The sequence below is a fragment of the Papio anubis genome, chromosome 11 (assembly GCF_008728515.1).
Source record: "Papio anubis isolate 15944 chromosome 11, Panubis1.0, whole genome shotgun sequence".
NCBI classification, from domain to species: domain Eukaryota; kingdom Metazoa; phylum Chordata; class Mammalia; order Primates; family Cercopithecidae; genus Papio; species Papio anubis.
Window position 1 is genome coordinate 57,352,992 of NC_044986.1, and position 21,651 is coordinate 57,374,642.

The following is a 21,651-nucleotide window of genomic DNA, read 5'->3' on the forward strand; positions in this document are numbered from 1 at the left end:
CTATCTTCACAGTCTCTTTAAAAGGCATCATCATTTCATCTGTGGTAGTAAGACCTGGGCCATCTGCACCTGAGTTACCCAAGACTCCCTTTGAATACTTCTAATTACAGGGGAGAGCACAAATTCTGTTTGAGGTCAGGAGAGAGATAACGGCATTCTGACCCCCTCACCTGAGTATGGCAAGAAACGAGCACTTTTGGTTCTCAAAAGTTCATTCTTGTCACAGTATGTAGAGAAAATTACCTCAGAATCATGCCCTGGGCCTCCCAAGGGCCATAAATTCAAGACAGGAGATGATTCTGGAAGGCAGTGAATTTTTTCTCCATTAATTTGCATCCCTTAAGACACCCAAAATGAAATGGTTGTTAGCAGCAAGAAGAGTGGTTCCAGAAAGCAGCATGGATGGAAATAAAGAGTTCTTCTTTGGTTGAAGTTAACTATAAGTGTCTAAGAAAGGAATTGCCAGGAAAGTAAGGAAGAAAGAAAGGGTGGGAGGGAAGGAGGATGGAAGGAAGGGAAAGAAGGAGAAAGAAAAGAAGGAAAAAAGACACTTGAGAATTACGTTAGACATCCAGATATAAAAGAACCTCAAAGGACCCATCAAATCTAACCAAGATAAAATCAGAAGTGTCTTATTCATAGCCTTCAATTAAAATAGTAGCATTTATAATTACCATACAGTGCAATGACCCAATTTTTATAAATAATCTGAATGTTGCTTTTAAAGGCAATGGTGTCAGAAAGAAATAAATTCTTCTGAACAAATCAGTCGATTCCTTGCACTATTTCTATAGCAACTAGAAACAAGATACAAGGCTTGGCATCAGGAGATTCTAAGTATGAAAACGCAAACCATTTCAGATTGTTTATCAAGTTCGGTACAAATAATAAAGCAGTTAATCTCACTGGACTTCCTAATTAGACTTTTAAAAGTCCTTCACGGTTTTGTCAACATCATCAAAGGAATGAGTTTCCACCCTGGCACCCTTGAACACCTCAGAAGGCTCAAAGTTAATATTGGGGTCCTCAAGCTATTTGCAGTATTTCAAAAAGCCTAATGCAAATGGCACATTTATCTGTGTAACTGTTATGAGTTCTGAGCCTACATGATCCAATATCTACACGGAATCACATTCAAGCAAAGCATAGTCCTAAATAGCATTTAAAAAGGGAGTTTTATTTTTCATCTTAAACACATGAACAATACTACTCCATAATCCCATCCATGTTTCTTGGGTCCCCCTTTCTCTCTTCTCTTTTTTCCCACCCTGCACCACCCAGAGCCTTGCACTCAGGAAAACCCCCTAAAATGCTTCCTCCACCTGCGGCTCTGGGAACTTTTCTCTTTCACTCTCATCCTTTTTTCCTTCTTCATTTTGTTTTCCCTCACTTGCTTCTTGTGTAGCTTTCTCTACCTTCTCTCATACTCTCTTTCCACCTCTTCCCACTTCCTCTTATCTTGCTTGACTACCTATTTTCCTGTTTCTGCCTCTTCCAAGGGCGAGAAGGAGCAGTCTGCTCAGCCGTGGAAACCAAACAGAGACAGCAGCAACATCAGTTCGTTTATTGAGTGGAAAAGTATCTGTTAATCATTTGAGCATTTTACAGGGATTTTTTTCTTCAAGTGACATCTTATTTTCTAAATCAAGGATAGGAACTTAAGCCCTTCCTGGTTGACTTTCTCCTTAGCTATTCCTGCCTTATTGGTGCCCCTGTGGTACCTTCAGAGAATCTCCATGGCACCACCACATATAGTTTTAAAAAAAGTTGTAGAGTGATTGTTTTCTTGACCACTGGTTTGGCACTGTCACATTAAATAACTTTTTAGGTGTGTGTGCCCTACTTTCCAACCAGACTGCATACTCTTTGGAGACAGGAGATAAGGACAGGCTATCTTCTATACTATGTTAATGTATATCAACATTGTTAACACACATACATGTTAATGTTAATACTATAGAGTTAATGACACTAAAAATCATGGGCTTACTTTTTTTCAAGCAAATTTATTTTTTCTAGCACAAGGCACTTTCTCAAGTCTATGCCAAGGGCAATTATTTTATAAAATATTCTACAATAGAAGTATTCTGTGCAGGTTATGAGAAAAGCCAAAACTATATATGCCCCTTTGGAGGTTTCTGGTACTGGTTAGTCTCTTGCTTAACTTGTTTATCTCATCAGATCTAACATGTACTTAGTGGCTCAGTCCATTTGTGATGCTATAAAAAAGCACCCGAGACTAGGAAATTTATAAAAAGAAAAATTTATTCCTTCGAGCTCTGGAGGCTGGGAAGTTGAAGATCAAGTCATCAGCAGATTCGGTGGCTGGTGGGGGTGCTCTGTGCTTTCAAGGTGGCTTCTTGTTACTGCATCCTCACGTGGCAGAAAGAGTTAACTCCATGTCCTCAGATGACAGAAGGCAGAAGGGAAAAAGGCCTAATTAGTTCCCTCCAGTGCTTTTTAAAGGATATTAATTTTATTTGGGAGAGGAGAGCTGTCATGATCTAATCACCTTCTATCAGAAGGCCTCACCTTCTACCATCACCTTGGAATTTCACTTGCAACTTATGGATTTTGGAGGGACACATACATTCAAACTATAGCACTTGATCACAAAACCCCCTTCCCCTTTCAAAACGTCCCTCAATGTCCCACAGAGTGAACATGGAGCTCCCTTTGGTAAACTGTGGCCTGAGATCATATAAGCCAAGACATGTCTAAGATAAAATCTTTTTCTTGTGACTTTTCTGTTTTTTACTTTATCTTTTCTTAACAAAAGTTAATATTGTAATCAGGTGTGAAACGGAACAATGAAAGCACAGGGGTAAAAACACACAACTCTAAAATGTTCATTTTACACCATCTGTAGTGTGTTTAATTCTGGCAGCCTTTGTAGAGTCCATTTTCTCCTTCTGCAGGTCAGGCTTGAAGTGATACATGCTTTTTGTTTTCTCTGGACACCAATCAGAGAAAGTTCTTTCAACATCTGGTACTGCTTAAAAGCTAAAAAAGAAAAGGAAAAATAAAAAAATTCACTTCATGAAAAAGCTATTAGTAGGCAGGGAAATAAGGCCTTGGTGTTCTCACAAGGGAAGGAACACTTAAGGACAATTTTTTAAAAAATAAAAACAAATAAACTAGAAATGTGAATGCAACTGACATCTATTTCCATTGACAGTTCATTGTCTGGTATATAAAATGATCCACAACAAAACACTGTTCCTTTCTTACATAAAGAAGAAGCTCTCAGACACACGAAAAGGACAGCCCAGGGGGGGGGAAATATGGGAACACTACATTGAATTATGTTAAATGGGTCACGGTCAGTCACTAAAAGGACATTTCCTAAGAAGCAAATAATCAGTTATTCAAGAGTAGCCCCACAAAGTAAAGAGAATGGTGAGGAACAGACAGCTATGATCACAGGCAAGCATCCTGCTCTGACAGAGGTCTCATTCCTGGGGAAACTGCTGAGATATTGCTAATCATACTCAAGGGGGAAGCCCTTGCATTTTATTGAGGCCATGAAAGATTAGAAATAAATGTGATAAACAACAAAAATACAGAAGAAATCATTCACTCATTCAAGAAACACTTTTTAAAGCACCTCTCAGGGAGCAAATGGAAACACTGAAAATAGCATGATATCTTTCCTCCAGGAGTTTAGATCATAGTAGGAAATAAAGATATTTGCAGGGGTAACTCTAAAACCAGGTAAGATGTGATAAATTCTGTAAGAGAGACAAATTGCTCTGAAAGTTCAGAGAAGGATGAATCCTTTAAAAAAAGTTTTTTTTTTCTTTTACAATGTACTGATAATTTATGTGTAAGTCATTGTTTAGAACAAAGATAAATAAAATGATCTCTACTCTCTAGAGACTAGTATCTCGAAGGATCATTCACAATTCTAATGATCTTCTTTGTACCCAACCACCCACCTTTTAAAATGGGGTTTAGAAAAATATGGCCTTTTGGGACATATTTGGCCCACTGCCTGTTTTTAAAAATAAAGTTTTATCGGAACAGGGGCACATCCTGTTTACATATTGTCTCTGGCCGCTTTCAAGCTACAACAGCTGGGGTAAGTGATTGCAATGGAGATAGTATAGCCAGCAAAGCTGGAAATATTTAACATCTGGCCCTTTACAGACAAAGTTTTCTGGCCCCTGTACTAGAAGACAATCAAAAATATTTCATCTATTTGATTATGATAAGGAATGTGATAAGGAATCTCTTTCCTATACTATTTATGTACTAAATAATCTCCATTGCAGATGGTGGGTGATTGTTCTCATTTCAACATGATGTTAGAAAGTGTATCTACAACTCACGCTCTTATTAGAGCTTGGGAGCTCCTTTAGGATGTCAACATTTCCTTATTACCCAGATACATTAGAATCTAAGTTCCATGCTTGTTTTTCCTTCACCATTGTAACCCTGTTGCTGGGTGCTAAATTAACATTCCTATGATAAAAGCAGATTAGGCCTGGAGAGATCTGTAAACTCTTCCAAAGTCACACAAGGAATGCTGGCACCAGAAATAGTACTCAGGGCCTTTCCTTCCCCAATGCATGTTACCTTGTCTTTTCTAGAAGTTTCTCCCCTGGGCTGTTGCAATGGCCTCTTATCTTGTCTCACAGACTATATTCTTGCCTGCAAAAATTCACTGCTATCAGAAGGACAAAAATCTCTAGTGCTTTGCCATTATTGGAACCTTACCAACATTTCAAGGTTTAGCTCAACTGTTCCTCATTTATCATGACTGCTAAACTCTCTCACCGTCCCCTCCAAATGAAATGCTGTGTGCCCCCAGAATGTCTATTTGTTGTAGGGAAAAATGTGTGCTGTAGTAGAAAAACATGTATTGTTTAGAGCATCGTCTTCCAAGTTATCTGATTCTAGCTTTTCATTGCCTTTGAGCTATTTTACAACTCTGTAAGTTGCAGATAACTGACAGTAATGCAAAACAATTCTTGTTTATAAATATGCAAACAATGCTATCAGGTGAAGGTTCAGTTGACTTCCCTCCCCACTGTGGAAGAAGTCAGTTTTTTTCTCAATTTGCTCGTTTGTTACAATATTCCAGATCGATACATGGATTCTATATACTTACTCTTTTACTTCTCCTTTCAATTGGTTTAATATCTGCCTGACTCCCTCATTAATAATGATTTAGGCTGGGTGCAGCAGCTCATGTTTGTAATCTCAACATTAAAAATTAGCCAGACATCATGACATGTGCCTGTGATCCCAGCTACTCTGAGGCTGAGGCAGGAGAATTGCTTGGACCCAGGAGTTTGAGGCTAAGATGGTGCCACTGCACTTCAGCCCAGATGACAGAGTGAGACCCTATTTCAAAATAATAATAATAATGACAAAAATTGTTAACACATTTTCATTTTATACCTGTATGAGAATCATGATTTGACCTTTTAAAAAATTGCCACTTAATACCTTTGCTTACTGTTTGGTTTTCCGCTACTATATGCCAAGCTTAGTGCTAGAAGCTGGGCATACAATGATAATCAAAATAGTCACGGTTTCTGCCTTCAAGAAATTTATGTCTAGTGGGAGATAGAGTTAAAAAAAGAAAAAAAAAAACACACACACACAGATATAAGAAAAATATTTAAGGGCCATAAGGAAAAATTACAGAATGTTCAAGAGAAAATCACAGAGAAATTGGTTTAGAGTTGCAGTGAGCAGTGAGGAAGTTAAGCAGGCACCCCTTAGAAAGTGTCATCAGAGCTGAAGCCTGAAGGTGAGAATTAACTAGGCAAAGAGAAGGAGGAGGAACAGTTCAGGCAGAGGGAAGGTACAGGACAAAGTCCCTGGAGTGGGGTGGAGACGAATTGCAACATAAGAGGGACAGAGTGACAGCAAATGAGGACCCTGGATACCAGATTAGGCAGGGCCTAGTCCCCATAGTCCATCGTTTGGATGTTATGTTCAACAGGAGGATGTTAAAAAGTTGTACAAAGATCCCTCCATTTTCACATAGAGAATGGGTCCGATTGGAAGCAGGGGTTGTTAAGAATATACTAGGTCTAATAGTATTTCTATAATATCTTTTTTAAACACTTATTTCAGTCTACTTCCTAATATAAGGGTGAGTACTAGAGTTAACCTCCTGAACTGAGGACAGAGATCATGTGTTATTTATTTCTGAAGCCATCTAGTTTTTTGCTTACATAAAAGGCATGAGGTAAATGCTCATTGAATTGAACACCAGTCAGCATTCTAATAATAACAAGAGCTAACATTTATTGGGTGCTTACTATGATTCAGACACTGTACCAAGAGCTTTGCATGAATTATGTAATTTAAAACTCATAACAATTCTATCAGGCAATGTTGATAATTATTTTCATTTTACACATGAGATAACAGAGGCTTAGGGAGGTAAAATAACTTGCCTGAGGTCATGTAATCTGCATGTTGGATAAAGGCAGTTTTGTCTAACTCTAGAAACTGAGCTTTTAATCAGAAGCTGTATTCCTTCCCATTCAAATATTTGAATATCAAGTTTACCAAAGCAGATGGTGGTTCACTATATCTGTCTTTCCTTTTAGCCCTTCAGAAGATTTATTAGGTTGGTGCAAAAGTAATTCAGGTTTTTGCAATAAAGGTAAAGGCAAAAACTGCAATTACTTTTGCACCAACCTAGTACAATCTGACACCTCTTTTTACAGATTGCCTTCAAGCTCTGAGTAAACATTTTGGAAATCACAGCCTCCTTCAGACGCTGTTGTTTATACTTTCTGTTGTCCCTTCAAAGGGGTTTGTCATTAACATCCAGCACAGAATCTGTCTTACATTAGTGATTTGTGTCATCTCCAAAATAATTTTATGCCTAACAACATCACCTATATTGTTTGACAGCAGAAGTCAAACCATGAGAAAAATGGACCCATTCACTGCAGCTCCAGTTGAAACATAGATAAAAGAATAAATATTTGCCAAATACAAAGAAGCCAAATTCAACAGGGAAAGGACCATTCTGTTTCAAATTCTTTGGGAATCTCAAACAATGTAGGAAGGGAAGAAAAAATAAAATGTAATTAAGTATTTGACTTCATTACATTAATGCATCTTCACTGCATTCATCTAATCAGACAATTACACGGGAAAAGATATAATAGTACCAGATTCACTCCACATGAATAAAAAGCAATTTTGGATTATCTTGCTATATTGACTTCTCATCACAAAGAGTTCAGTTTCTTTCTCTTGCATGTAGCTGGGGAAAATTATAATTGCTTTAACTGGTTTTGATTGACCAACTGCTTTAACAGGACCATAAATATAGATGTCAGAACAGCAAACGCTAAATGTTTATTTCTGTGATCTTTCTCTAGATATTGACAATCTGACCCATGAACCCGCCAGCAGGTAATCTCATAGATCATTTTCTCTACGGGAGATTCTTGCAGTTGGACAGGTTTGTCAATACCTCTCGCAGAGGGTTTTGATCAAGGACTGCTTTGTAATTGTCTGGAAGATACATTAAACACCTCACTTTCCCCAGGGTTCTAAAGACAGAACAGTCACTTCAAGTGTAAATTGCTCACACCAAGATTTTTCTATCTGGCTATTTTAAAAAGCATGTTTCAGATCCTTGCTGCTTAAAAAATTTCACAACCATATAAATATGACTCTCATACATTTTTCTGAAGCTATTTCCTTGCTCATCAAATCAGAGCATTAAAAAAAAATCTCTAGTTGACAAATCTTTTTAAATTTAAAGAATATGTCTGCTTGTTGCTCTAGCCAACCAACTCCCACCTTAGAAATGCCGTTAGGTGTTCATATGTTTCTATTCATCCTGACATGGATATACATTAATTGGCATGCAAAACAAATAATGGACAAAATCATCAGGGTAATTGATACCATTGACTCTCTTTTATCAAAAATACTTAACAAAGTGGGGGAGATTTCATGGAGGGTGTGTGTGGAGCCTCAAATGATAGTCTGAGATAGTTGAAAGGGAAGAAAAATTGAGTAGGAAATAGAAGAAAAGAAGAAAATGTAGGAACATTGAGGGCAGACCTGCTCCTTACACAGATGAGAGGCAGAGGAGGTCAATGGCATTGTCTTCCCCTTCCTTGTACCCCTCCTGCCTCCCCACATTGATCCCAATTTGTATGGAAAGTCAGGATTTGACTACAACATCTGTTCAGCTCCTTCTCTTCCCCAAGCATTTTTTTTTCAATATTTTTTTTTCTGATGTCACTGTTGCCAAAAATCTCTTTTTGTCAGGTAGGCAGAAAAACAAAATGGAGAACATCTGTTCTGAATTATTTTTCCCTGAGCATGAGTTACTACTAGGGGGGAATAATAGAACACTTCTAAATTATTAACAGGGTTGTGAAATTTCAAACACATTGGTAGGGTCTACGGTTGAGGGGTGGGAGTAGGGTGGGAATTACAGCATTTGTATAAGAAAAAGTCTGCAAAGTGTACCCCAGTCTGATCAAGACACTAATCAACGTGGACTAGCTGGTGCCATAGGTCATTAGGAAGAAATAACCCAGTGCACAATTAGATCAGCACAGTAAAGAGAAGAATTTGATCAATTTTAACATGGGCATAATCACTCAATTGCCTTGAGAAAATGCTAAGCTCTGCTACTTGAGAAGACACCTGTGAATCCAGCATTCAGATGACAGCCGTTTTCTCTCTAGCTAAGTTTTTATGCTGAACATCAGAAATTCACTGAAAGTCTCTGTAGCATTAAGCTCAGAGGCATTCAGGGTATACTGGCCTTAAAATAGGGTCAGTATTAGTATTTATTGACCAAGAAAGCTATTATAGATGATGAGGAGGAACCTCTTTCTAACAAAGCCTAGTCCATATACAGTACAGTTAAAACAGGATTCACATTTGAGAAGAACTCATCATGAAGAACAAATAAGCATAAAAAAGACAAGAGATTTAACAGGGAGGGGATTTGGGACTAAGAAGACTCCTGACAACCATTCTCAACTTACTGTATTGACATTAAAAATTGCAAATTTAGGAGGCAAAGGAGACAAAGTCAATTCTTCCATAGATTTCATCCTCCTGCTCTAGGAATTAATAAAACAGCTCTTAAACACACAGGTGAAAGTGTGAATCTGAGACCTAATGAATACTGGAAATGTTCCCCAAAATTCACAATTTGAGAACAAGTTGTCATGAATTAGTTTTATCTCATCACCCTATTCAAATGGATTATAAAATAAACCTAAATTGCAAGCTTCCTGTGGGCAATCTTATCACATCTTTGGGGTCCAATCTGAAATGGGAGTTGTGGTATTTGTTATGGTTAGTAGAAGAAGTTACATTTCATGTTAAAATATTCATACAACACCTCTCTTTATCCCTTCTAGCTCTCATGTGAATATGGTGAGAGCTATGGCTAAATCTCTAATCATAGCTGCACAATGACCAAAAATTCACTCATCACGTATTCCCTCTCCAAGTCCTTCCACAGAGGGGTATATCTGCATACTGGTAAGAGATTGGACTTCACAGAGACAAGTTGAGCTGGAGTCTCATCTCTTCTAATTACTGATGATGTGACCACAGACAAGGTTATGTCATACCTTTGAGCCTCAGTTTCCTCATCTATAAGTTGAGGATAACAATATATGTACCCTGAGGAGTTGTGAGGATAAAATGATATAATGTGAAGTGGTTGGCCCAGTGTCCAGTGAGTACTCAATAAAAATTAGTTGTTGCCATTAAGCCACAGTTTTGACCTGCTACCTGTAAACTTAGATGATACATTGTTTCTGTTTTCTTTAGACTAATTAACAGTCTTAAACACTGTTAAGCAAGTGTCCAGGTGGCATCGGGTCTCTCATATGTGAACAGTAAGAGAAAAAGCAAAATTGTGTACATGCTTTAGTATTTCCAAAGTTCTTATGCTTATCGTCTCCTTTGATCTCCACAACATTTTGTGAAGCAAGGTGAATATTCTTATCCTCATTCTGCAGTTGAATACATTGATTTACAGGGCAAAGGGACTTGATTGTATTCTCTGCAGTAGATTCAGATTACGTTCTCAGATCTTTTTACTTTCATGTAGAATTAACAAAAGAAAGCTGGTTATCTCTGGCCAGCCTTGAAGTAGGCTTCTACTCGGCCAAGTATTCTGGTTGAATGTGTGTATTTTCCCAGGTTGATGTTAATCCTATCCTGGACTCAGCTGGCTTATGAAGCTCCTGGAGCAACCCTTTAATCTATCCTCCAGGTATATCCTAGAAAACAAGACATCATATTCTTCAGTGTAATTTTCATCATAAGGTCAGTTGGAAGAAACCTTACCTGAAAAATAATTTTGCATTCATCTATGATCAAAATATTATTATTAGATGAAATGAAATTATCAAAGTGAGAGAGTCATAAAGACGTGCTTCTTGGCTGCTTATGAAATTGGTTTTATTGAGTGGTCATCAGTCATTTTTTTTTCAATTTAGTTGATTCATGTAAAAATAAAAATAATTTTAAGGAACAAATGTGTGATTATTACAGCAATATGATAATATTGTCTGTTAAACTCATTCTACCAATGTTTGAGTGACCACATTTTGCCATGGTTTAGGTTCTAGGGATGCAATAGTGAACAAGGCACAGTCCCCATTCTCAGACAGGTAAGCAGGAAAATGCTTCATAGGGTGGTACATACATTACAGTGAGTGAAAGCACTTAAAAGGTTTGAGAGTTCCCAAAGTTTGGGAGTCCCCAAAACTACCCTCCCTTCTGACACCAGTTGAAAGTTTGGGGGACTCTAAGACCACCTCAGGATCAATAACTTGCTAGAAGTACTCACAAAACTCACAGAAAGCTGTTTTACTCATAATTATGGCTTATCATAGCAAAGAGATACAGACGAAAATCAGCCAAGGGAAGCAGTGCATGGGGCAAGGTTCAGGAGAATTCCAAATGCCAGCTACCAATTGTTCCTGCCCCTCAACAGTGGAATCACAGACATTGCAAACTTCTCCCAGTAGCAATGTGTGACCATACATATGGAGTATTAGTGTCCTCAGAAAAGTTCTCCTGAGCCCTGATGTGCAGAGTTTTTATTGGGGCTCAGTTACATAGATATGGTCGACTATTCATGTTCCTGACCTTAGTTTTCATCCTCTATGGAGGTCAAATCTATACACCCCATGGTGATCCAAAGCCCTCATTGTAAATCGCACTGTTAACTTACACTATTAGGTGTGGCCCAAGTAAACAAAGACACTCCTATCAGGCAGAACTTTCCAAGGACTTAGAGATTACCACCAGGAATCGGGACAAAAATCAAGATTGTGCAATATTAATTCTTCTCCAAACAATCACCACACCAATTTATAGTGCCAAAGAAGACTTCTTAGAGTGAAACATTGTAAATGGAGATCTGGAGGACAAGGAGGAGTTAGTCAACAAATTCCAGTCAAAAGGAACAGGGTATACAAAAGCTCTGATTATTATCTAAGGAAAAGCTTAGATTATTTGTGGTACTTCAGAATGTCTGGAGCAGAAGGTATGAGAGAGCAAGTAGCCAAAGATGATCCTGGAGAAGACAGCTGGGGACAGATCTTGTGATGCTTCAGCCCCTGCGATGTGTTGCAGCCAGCTTGATACAAGTTCAACAGAGTCAGTTGCTAAATAGAAATTTTTCAAGCTATTGTTCAACAGTTATTATTAAAAATTAAGTTGCTAGGTGTGGTGATGCCCAGGTAGTCCCAGATACTCAGGAGGCTGAGACATGAGGATTGCTTGGGCCCAGAGTTCAAGGCCAGCCTCGTGCAACATAGTGAAATCTCATCTCTCACTCTCTAAAAAATATTTAATTATAAACTTATGACTAAGTAAATCATATTTTTAAAAATCTTTAAAACTTATCACTTCCTAACTACTGACTTTACTATTATCTAGGTTCTTGAAGTTATTTATATCTATTATATCTGTATAGTGGAAATTATTTCCAATCCACTTTTGGTAGCTTCAAGTTGGCCATGTTAGGATTACTTATACTTCAGTAACTGGCAAGTGCTAAAAGTCAGGGTCCCTGTCTGTTTCCAAGAACTGATAGTTAAACATTTACCAGCACAACACCTCTCAGAAGCAATATTTCTGTATTGCTTTTGAGCACAAAAAAGATAGCTGGCCGGGCGTGGTGGCTCATGCATTTAATCCCAGCACTTTGGGAGGCTGAGGTGGGGGGATTACTAGGTCAAGAGATCAAGACCATCCTGGCCAACATGGTGAAATCCTGTCTCTATTAAAAATACAAAAATTAGCTGGGTGTGGTGGCTTACTCCTGTAATCCCAGTTTCTCAGGAGGCTGAGGCAGGAGAATTGCTTGAACCCAAGAAGTGGAGGTTGCAGTGAGCTGAGATTGTACCACTGCACTCCATCTCAAAAAAAAAAAAGGGGGGGGGGGGCTAGAGATTTTAAGTTGGGAATGATATAAACTTTGTTCATTGAGAAGATAATTTAAGTTTCTAGTGGAAGATGGATTTACTGGACACGACTGGATGCAAGGAGTCTAGTTGAAAAGTTGTGAAGCTTTCTTCCCTCATAAGGACATATGGGCAAAATCTGTCTCCAATCCCAATACCAGGGACAGCTACATCTCACCAGAATATCTGGCTTTTCATCTTATGCATGCTATAAATCTCACAACTGGTCATTTTTTCTTCCTCTCACTTGGAAGTATGAAACTAAATTTGTGGTCCTCCACTAACAATTTATGCTACACATGTTTTATGCTCTTTTATTTTCTCATCCTTATTTTTCCCTTTGCTACAATGTTGTAATTTTTAAAATTTATCCAACTGTATTGTGTGTACTTCTAACACAAGATAGGCAGACTCTAAATGGATAAAGATTTAAAAGGCAGCCTGTGTCCCCCTAGGTTCACATTTATAAAAAAGAAACATCAATAAAAACCCACAACTTTTTGTTGTTGTTGACTGATCTTTCACTGATTTTAGCTTGGGCTTGAGTTTGTCCATATGAACAGGGAAAAGAGAGGATATTTTCCCTCCCTATTAAATCTGAAAGGGTTTCATTTAAAAAGTGAACCACAGGCAGGGCATGATGGCTGATACCTGTAATCTTAGAGGTTTGCAAAGCCAAGGTGGGAAGATTGCTTGAGGCCAGGAGTTTGACACCAGCCTGGGCAACACAGAGAGACCCCGTCTCTACAAAAAATAAAAACATTAGCCAGGCATTGTGTGGCATGCACCTGTAGTCCCAGCTACTGAGGAGGCTGAGGTGGGAGGATCTCTTGAGACAGGTGTCTTCAGGTTCAGCTAGGAAGGAAACACATTGCCCTTTTTTCTACCATGATGACATTTTATATTTGTTTTACATTTATCCTTTCATTCAATCTACTAATCACAACAATTCTCTAGGTGGACATCTTTAATCCTGCTTTAGAGAGGACAAAGTAAGGATTTGGAGAGGCTAAAGAACTTGTCCAAGTAGCAGAAACAGGATGTGGGTTCATGCCATCTGCCTCCAGCCTATCCTTGTTTCCTTCATCAGTAAATCCTCTACACAGAGTTCAAGTTCAGCTTTGAGCCACTAAGAGGAGGAAGTGGGAAGGGAGAGAGCTGTGATTGTCTGCAAAGCTAAGCAGAATAGGTATTTCAAAGCTGTTCATGTGGGGCACCAACAAATCTTGGATGTAAAGAACCATCATACTAAATTGTATTTTGGAGAAATCTCAAGACCTTTTCTCCTATCTTCATTATCACTTGGTTTCTGAGAAACAAAAATAATCATGGTAATAGTTATAATAATGATAGAGCCCTTTACTTGAATTGTTAATGAACTCACCCCAACCCCATGACTGTGTTGTAGGTACCATTATTATCCCCATTTTATAGTTGACGAAACTGAAAGAGAGCAAGTTAGGTATCTTGTACAGGATGAATAATTAATATGTGCTGAAGCCTAGGGATACCAAATCCCCAGAGCTGTCTTGCAAAACCTATTATCTGTCAAGGTATTGGGATGATCTATGGACTTAAAAGCTACAGAACGTAGGCCGGGTGAGGTGGGTCACGCCGCCTGTAATCCCAGCACTTTGGGAGGCCGAGGTGGGCTGATTATGAGGTCAGGAGATCGAGACCAAAATGGTGAAACTCCATCTCTAATAAATATACAAAAAAATTAGCTGGGTGTGGTGGCACATGCCTGTAATCCCAGCTACTCGGGAGGCTGAGGCAGGAGAATTGCTTGAACCTGGGAGGCGGAGGTTGCAGTGAGCCAAGATCACACCACTGCACTCCAGCCTGGGTGACAGAGTGAGACTCTGTCAAAAAAAAAAAAAAAAAAAAGCCACAGAAGGTAAAATGTGTATTTTCTTATGATTGTATTCTAAGGAATATTCTGCATATTTATAATATCTGCCATCTACAGCACATTCACATAGAAATTATAGCATTAAATCTCATTATTCTCAAGAAAATAATTTCAGGTATTAGAATTCAGAAGGAGGAAGGTGTCCCCCTTTAATCTTATCCCCACTGGACCCAAAGAGGTACTAAGGTGTTAAGCACAATGTCTAAAATGATCTGTATGTGTTGGGAGTGAGGAACCACACGAGTAGGTGTGGAGAAGGGCAGCGGGTCAGATGAGACTGATGTATTCAGTTTGCTGCACAGATTCTTGGAAACATCTCATCTTTTATTGTAATTCCAAAACTGTTGTAAAGAGTTTTACTTGCATCCTGTAAATTAAGCATTTCCATAAAACTTAAATTTTTTCTTTGCTCCTGACTCCCAACTATAATTAGAATAAGCACAGGCAAAAAAAAAAAAAAAAGAGAGAGAGAGAGAGAGAAAGAGAGTCACATGCTTAACACATATATATTTATTGAATTTCTAAACTAATTGTGGGCAACTGGAACATTTTATCTTTCCTTTTGTTGCTGTCTGGAGAGCTCACATTTAAACAACGAGGTCACAGATGGTACCTGAAAAAGTGGGGGTTCTGAAACTGCTTCAATGTGCCCCAAAAGATAAAGCCACCAGTCCCCTCTGATTCTTCCTGACCCTTAACAGTTATTCTCCTTGTTGACATATGGATTTTGATATATCATACCTTCTTAGATAAAGAACAGTGATGCTTTGGTTCTGCGCTATAATGGATAATGTGGGGCTTTATTTGAGGTTTATTTTGAATAAAGAGATTTTTCATCCTATAATTGGGGATTAAAGACAATAGTGATATTGTCCGAAACTTCCCTGACATTCTGATGTCTATCTGCCAAGGTCCTAACATACAAAACACTTTCTCCCTTGTGGTATACTTCACAGACAGGTAACTTTAAAAAATAACAGCAACGAAACTCAACAACCCTCTCTGCAGGTGCCATGCAATAGAAAGAACTCAGTTAACTCCATTCATAAATGCACTCTGTATCTGAGAGAACTAGGAGAATGTTGTCTCCCACGTTCTAAACCCCATGCCAGCTGCTCCTTCCAGGCCTCCATAATTAATACCCTGGACTTCAGCCACAACCTTCTCACTACTACAGGTCCCTGTTTTTTTCTGTTTCCTGTGTCCTCTCCGAACCTCACTGCTCAGTACTCTGTCTGTGATCTCCTTTAAAGGCAAATTTAACCATGTCTTTCCTCTCTACAAAGCCCTTTAATTACTTGGTTGCCTGCAATTTAAAGTTTTACCTTCTTAGCCTGGCACATAAGACCTTCCAAGGTATGACCTTTGCCCATCCTGTAACTTTTCTCCAGGTACTAGGTCTAATCGTTATAGCTAGACCCACCTACTATACATATGTGAGTTAATTTTTACAAAAATCCTATAAGATTGGAAACATATTCCTCATTTATAAATGGGGATACTGAACCTCAGAAAGATGAAATAAATTGGCCAAATAATGGCACTGGGATTCAACATTTCATGGCATCAACATATTTTGACCAGTTTTTCCCACTATCTCATAGTTCTGTCCTTTGAAACTACATAATGTGGCTAACAAATCCAGTTTAAGAAAACGATGCCTCCCTCTGCACTTCCACCATATTTTGGTTGGTCTTTACACAGAAATTGGAGCATCTCATGGAGCCCTGGGCTCAAAGGATTTGGAGCCAGGAAAAGGCAAAGTCCCATAACTTAGGGAAGACACACTCTTAGTGTCTCATTCCTGCTTTCCGCTCCATCCCTTCTCCCACTGCAGACTGGATTTCTCACTGTGTCAGCAGACAGCCTTATCCCAACCCCTGAGGTCAAGAGAGAAACCTACATTTGAATAGGATTTTAACTGTGATTCCAGCTCACCAGGAGGAGGAACTTGATTGGCTCAGCTTGGATCAAGCGACCACAATGTTTAATCAAGTGCAAACCATAAACATGACTGCCTAGGGGCCATCTTTATGAGTGATAAAAAATGACCACAAAAAACTTAAACATTTAATTTTTTTTTTATTAGTCAATAAAATATAATCACTGGATTTTGTTCAGATTAGGGTCCATGTTTTTAGTCTGGTTAATTCTATTTTTTTTTTCCTGTTGGGTATTATTTCAAATTACCTATGTGCAGATATACATTCAAGGAAATGTTGGGTTAATGATAATATAAAAAACAGCTTGTCCTACCAATGCCTAGAACTGCCATCATTCACTAAAGTGGCAGCATGCTTGTCTCCCCGTCACATCCATTTCCTTAGGAAAAGAGTAACTCTTCTAACTCCTTGCAGAAAATTTTACACTGATGAGAATGAGAGTAATGCCTTCCTTGAAACCAAGTTTAAAGAAGGTGAAATGAGGCTGGGCACAGTGGCTCACACCTGTAATCCCAGCACTTTGGGAGGCCAAAGCAGGCAGATCACTTGAGGTCAGGAGTTTGAGACCAGCCTGAACAACATGGTGAAACCCCATCTCTACTAAAAATGCAAAAATTAGCCAGGCATGGTGGCAGGTGCCTGTAATCCTAGCTACTTGGGAGGCTGAGGCAGGATAATCGCTTGAACCTGGGAGGCGGAGGTTGCAGTGAGTCGAGATCATGCCATTTTACTCCAGCCTGGGAGACAGAGTGATACTCTGTCTCAAAAAATAAAATAAAATAAGGTGAAATGTTGCGTGGAGTCACTGGTACCTACCAGGAATGAGAAGGACACTCCACCAGAGGCCAAGGATCCAAGCTGCAGGCTATACTTTTCACAGCTGTGTTCAGATGTAGAACCACAAAGGCAGGTTACACATTTACTGAAGACACATGCTCTGATCATGCCAAAGCCTGTAGTAATTTTTAGGCAAAGATAGGTGTAGTGAAAGCTGTCTCCTCCTGGTTTTTTCCTCGAAATAGCTCAGGGACAATGGAAACTGCAAATTAACAGCCACACCTGCTTGACAGCAGCTGTGGTCTCCTGTGGGCTAGGTTCTTAATGACTCCACTGGTGAGGTAAGCGTAGGGTCCAACATGAATGCAGAATCATGTATGATACAGACTCAGACACATCATAGTTACATCTACATGAAAGCAAGTTATTTCTTTTTTCTGGGTCTCAGTTTCTTCATCTGTAATATGGGAAGAATAATATCTTCCTTAGAAATTTAAGTAATAACTGAGCAAAAATACATGTGTATGATGTATATTACATTTCAATGGATACAGCAGGCACATAATAAGTGGTAGCAATGAAGCTATGTATTTGCTTTGCTCTATCTTGGTTATGAATAACATGAATAATTGGTAAAGCCTCAGAAGAAGATGCTTATCAATGCTTTTGTGATTGCTCTCATCACTATGTTCATTGGAAAAAAAAAGTAATCCACATCAGTGACGAAACAGTCATTTCTTTTTTTTTTTTTTTTTTTTTGAGACAGAGTCTTGCTGTGTCACCCAGGCTGGAGTGCAGTGCAATGGTGCGATCTCTGCTCACTGCAAGCTCTGCCTCCTGGGTTCATGCCATTCTCCTGCCTCAGCCTCCTGAGTAGCTGGGGCCACAGGTACCCACCACCATGCCTGGCTAATTTTTTTGTATTTTTTTTAGTGGAGATGGGGTTTCACCCAGTTAGCCAGGATGATCTTGATCTCCTGACCTTGTGATGCACCCGCCTCAGCCTCCCAAAGTGCTGGGATTACAGGTGTGAGCCACCGCCCCCAGTCAACAGTCATTCTTTACTATTCTTATTTGTGAGCACTCACCATGTGCTGCCATCTGGAGGCCAGGCTGGAAGAGAAGGGACTGGGTCCAATTTCAGGTCTATCACTAAACTCGGCAGCTGTGCAAGCTCTGAAAAATGGCTTAACTTATCTGTGCCTCAGGCTCTTCATCAAACATCTGACTTTGATCACAGGTTTGTTGCAACCAATAGAAGCCACAGCTGGAAAAGTACTTTGGGGATGTATCTACGAGATACACAGCAGTAAACATGCTGCTGAGATATTCACCCAGACAGACTCCCCATAAATAGAGAACACTCTGGGAGAAGTTCAGAAGGAAAAACCCTGATTTCTGCAAGAAAGCTAGCTGCCTTCTATGGGCTAAATCTACAGATTTACTCTTATTGGAGTTAATTCAATTTTCCCAGGAATAGGAGTAAAAACAATTTCATTAGGATCCTTGACTATAATTCTTCAAACATAAACTGGTGCTTGTCAGCTAGTCATTACTTAGTTGCTTGAATGTGCATGTTCACAGATACTAGTATTCCAAATTTAAATTTCCTCTCCTAGGCATCAACCACACATTTTCTTCTCATTGCTCCTCAGGAGGGAGCATTTCCTCATGGAATTCAAGGCCACCATATTGGTGGAACTCCAGGGGAAGGGATGGAGGGGTCACAGTCCTCGCCCTGACTGTGGTTCTTTCTTCTCATTTTTTTTTTTTTTTTTAGAGCATGTGAGATTGGGCTGACACTGCTTTTGCTTCAGGATACACCCTTTATCATTGTCATCATCACCATCCTTATAAAGTATCAATAAATAGCAAATACTCTTCAAATCTATGGTGAAAGTGGTCATATTTATTTTTCAGCAACATTGTTTGACTTCTATATGTCAGAATAGCATGAAGTTTTCTATCTCTTGATTTGATTCTCCATTCTTTGAATTTTCCAAAAACCAAAAATTAGGTTCTAGGAGCACAAAAAGAATATGAAAGTCATTCAGACTTACACATACACTCAATATCAGGAGAACAGCATGGGGGTAACTGCTTCCATAATTCAATTACCATCCAATGGGTTCCTCCCACAACATGTGGGGATTATGGGAGCTACAATTCAAGATGAGATTTTGGTGGGGACACAGCCAAACTGTATCATTCTGCTCCTGGCCCCTCCCAAATCTCATGTCCTCTCATTTCCAAACACAATGATGCCTTTCCAACAGTCCCTCAGAGCCTTAGGTCATTCCAGCATTAACCCAAGAAACCAAGTCCAAAGTCTCATCTGAGACAAAGCAAGTCCCCTCTGCCTATGAGCCTATAAAATCAACAGTTAGTTAGTTACTTCCTAGATACAACATGGGTACAGACATTGGGTAAATATACCTGTTTCAAATGGCAGAAACTGACCGAAACAAAGGGGCTACAGGCCCCAAGCAAGTCTGAAATCCAATAGGGCAGCCATTAAACCTTAAAGTTCTAAATGATCTTGTTTGACTCCATGTCTCACATCCAGGTCATGCTAATGTAACAGGTGGGTTCCCATGGCTTTGGGCAGCTCTGCCCTGTGTGGCTTTGCAGGGTACAGCTCCGCTCCTAGTTGCTTTCATGGGCTGGCATTGAGTGTTTATGACTTTTCCAGGTGCATGCACAGTGCAAGCTGTTGGTGGATCTACCATTCTGGGGTCTGGAGGACTGTGGCCCTCTTTTCTTTGCTCCACTGGTCAGTGCACCAGTGGGGACTCTGTGTGGGGGACTTTGACCCCACATTTCCCTTCTGCTCTGCTCTAGCAGAGGTTCTCCCATGAGGGCTCCATCCCTGCAGTAAACTTCTGTCTGAACATCCAGGCATTTTCATACATCCAGCCAAAAGTTCCTGAACCTCAATTCTTGTCTTCTGCATACTCACAAAACCAACACAATGTGGAAGCTGCCAAGACTTGGAGCTTGCACCCTCTGAAGCAATTGCCAGAACTGTACCTTGGCCCCTTTTAGCCATGACTGGAGTGTCTGGGGTGCAGGGCACCAACTCCAGAGGCTGCACACAGCAGGGGTCCCCTAGAACTGGGCCAGGAAACCATTTTTCCCTCTTCCAGGCCTGGGATGGGAGGGGCTACTGTGAAGTTCTCTGACATGCCCTGGGGACATTTTCCCCATTGTCTTGGTGATTAGCATTTGATTCCTCATTACTTACGCAAATTTCTGTAGCCAACTTGAATTTCTCCCCAGAAAATGGGCTTTTCTTTTCTACTGCATCGTCAGGCGGCAAATTTTCCAAACTTTTATGCTCTGTCACCTCTTGAATGCTTTGTTTCTTAGAAATTTCTTCTTCCAGATACCCTAAATCATCTCTCAGGTTCAAAGTTCCATAGATTTCTAGGGTAGGGGCAAACAGCTGACAGTCTCTTGCTAAAAACAGCAAGAGTGACCTTTACTGTAGTTCCCAACTAGTTCCTCATCTTCATCTGAGATCACCTCAGGCTGGACTTCTTTGTTCATATTACTACCAGCATTTTGGTTGAAGCAATTCAACAAGTCCCTAGGAAGTTCCAAACTTTCCCACATCTCCCTGTCTTCTGAACCTTCCAAGTTTCTAGGAAGTTCCAAACTTTCCCACATTTTCCTGTCTTCTTCTGAGCCCTTCAAAATGTTTCAACCTCTGCTTGTTATCCAGTTCCAAAGTTGCTTCCACATTTTTGATATCCTTATAGTAGCACCCCATTCCTGGTACCAATTTACTGTTTTAGTCCATTTTCATACTGCTATGAAGAAATAGCTGAGACTGGGTAATATATAAAGAAAAGAGGTTTAATTGACCCACAGTTCCATATGGTTGGAAAGGCCTCAGGAAACTTACAATCATGGCAGATGGGGAAGAAAACATGTCCTTATTCACATGGTGGCAGGAAGGAGAAGTGCTGAGCAAAGAGGCAAAAGCCCCTTGTTAAGCCATCAGATCTTGTGAGAACTCACTCACTATCACAAGAACAGTATGGGTGTTGCCACCCCCATGATTCAATTACCACCCACCAAGTCCCTCCCATGACATGTGGGGATTATAGGAGCTATATTTCAAGATGAGATTTGGGTGGAGACACAACCAAGCCATATAAGGTCTCTTAGGGAAGAAAGAGGCCTTAAAAAAACATGGGTAAATAAATTGAAATATCCCTGAAGTTCGTATGTGATTCTCTGAGGAGGTGAGCTATAATATGAGATAATAAATAAATAATAATAAATATATGTTTACATAAGGTGTCGTGTTTCTCCAGGATTCATGTCTTTCAGAACCTGAAGCATGGTAACAGGTGATGTGCTGAGAAGAAAAGGAACTTCACTATCCAGAAGTCTCATCCCATAGCATCTTCTACCATTGAATTTAGAACTCTCCTGGGCCAGCAAGTAACCACTTCCACTGAAAATCCTCAGACCTGGCCTGTTAAAGACAATAAGAGTGAACAAAACCCTAAACTGTACCAAGATCCATGATGAAAACACAACTCACAATCAGTTTGGAACCAATGGC

General features: G+C 39.6%; 1 long non-coding RNA gene across 1 annotated transcript in view; it reads right to left on the reverse strand.

Moving 5' to 3' along the window:
* Positions 1-472: 472 nt before the first annotated feature.
* LOC103887594 overlaps positions 473-21,651 on the reverse strand; it is a 116,564-nt gene continuing 95,385 nt past the window's right edge. Inside the window, exons 3-4 of the long non-coding RNA XR_651754.4 lie at positions 2,861-3,003; positions 473-2,404 (exon numbers count right to left, since the gene is read on the reverse strand). This is a non-coding gene — a long non-coding RNA (uncharacterized LOC103887594). The remainder of the gene's footprint in view (positions 2,405-2,860; positions 3,004-21,651) is intronic.